We start from the raw sequence: 1,455 nt of genomic DNA, 5'->3' as shown, positions 1-1,455 counted from the left end.
ATGCCGTAATCCCGTATGCCTAGTCTCAGTATGAATACAAACCTAATCCTAATCCATTAATTTTCACAGAAATCACTTGAAACTGGTGGGGTCAGGATACCAAGTCTTTTTCTGAGTATTCATTGACCTCATAAGTGTTCCACTAAGCCAGAACAGTGTAGCGATCTCCCTAATAAACCACAGTTTTGCTAACAGTTTCGAATGTTGGAGGAAGCTCATTTATTAAAATATCCTGAATAATAATGTATATTTACAGTGTATCTGCCTGGTCTCACTTGCCGTTGGAAAGAATATGCTGATGATGGATGCTCTAGGTGTGGGGTTGCTTGTAGTACATGTTTAGGCACTCACATTGAGGCTGAAACTGGTTCAAGGCAAAGCTAGGAAGATGGGACAGATAACTTATCTAATTCTGTTGCAGCCTCATGTCTGTATCTCAAGACTATTCATTTTATGTGCCTATCCTCTTATTTCCTAATCTTTCCCAAGTTTTCCTCATCATAGGAAAAGGCTTATTTCTATTGGTCCAGAAAATGTGTAATTTTCATTGTATCATATTGGTCCAGAAAATGTGTAATTTTCATTGTATCATAGAAATAGCAGTTTCTTCCTGGTTTTCTCGTCTGTCTATATGGTCACCACTGTAAGAAATTTGGCCGTGATAATAATCCTCAAGATCAACCCAAACCTCCACAAAATCATGCATTTTTCCCTCGTCATTTTTCCTTTGTGGGTGTTGTTTTTTCCACTGTAGTTACACCTAAATTGTTGGAGAACTTGACTGTGGAGGACAGAACCATCTCCTTCTCTGGTTGCATTACACAATTTTGCTTTGCTTACATATTTGGAGTAACAGAAACTTTTAAGTTAGCAGCGATTGCCTACAACGGTTTTGTGGCATTTGTAACCCCTTGCTGTATACCACTGCTGTGTCTCAGAAGCTTTGCGCTCTGCTGATGGCTGGATCTTACTAGTGCTGTGTAGTGTGTTCCCTGACATTCACATATTTCCTTCTTGCATTATCCTATTCTGAGTCTAGCATCATAAATAATTTTATCTGTGACCACTCTGTAATTGTTTCTGCCTCCTGTTCGGACCCCTAGATCAGCCAGATGCTGTGTTTTATTCTTGCCATATTCAATGAGGTGAGCAGCTGATGATTATTCTGATGTCCTATATACTCATTTTTATCACTGTTATGAGGATGCCTCCTACAAGTGGGTGCCAGAAAGCCTTTTCCACCTGTGCCTCCTACCTGACAGCCATCACCATCTTCCACAGGACCATCCTTTTCCTCTACTGCATCCCTAATCCTAAAAAATCTTGACTCATAAAGTGGCATCTGTGTTTTACATGGTGGTGATTCCCATGTTGAATCCCTTGATCTACATGAAAGACATGAAAGACACTTTCAGAAGATCAGTTGTCGCAAAATTGTTTTGTCACTCAATATAA

General features: G+C 39.7%; 1 pseudogene; it reads left to right on the top strand.

Moving 5' to 3' along the window:
* Nucleotides 1-1,455, top strand: LOC123948607 (annotated as a pseudogene).

The sequence above is a fragment of the Meles meles genome, chromosome 8, assembly GCF_922984935.1.
Source record: "Meles meles chromosome 8, mMelMel3.1 paternal haplotype, whole genome shotgun sequence".
NCBI lineage: Eukaryota > Metazoa > Chordata > Mammalia > Carnivora > Mustelidae > Meles > Meles meles.
Note: the sequence above shows the minus strand (reverse complement) of the source record. Positions and strands in the feature narration are given on the sequence as shown.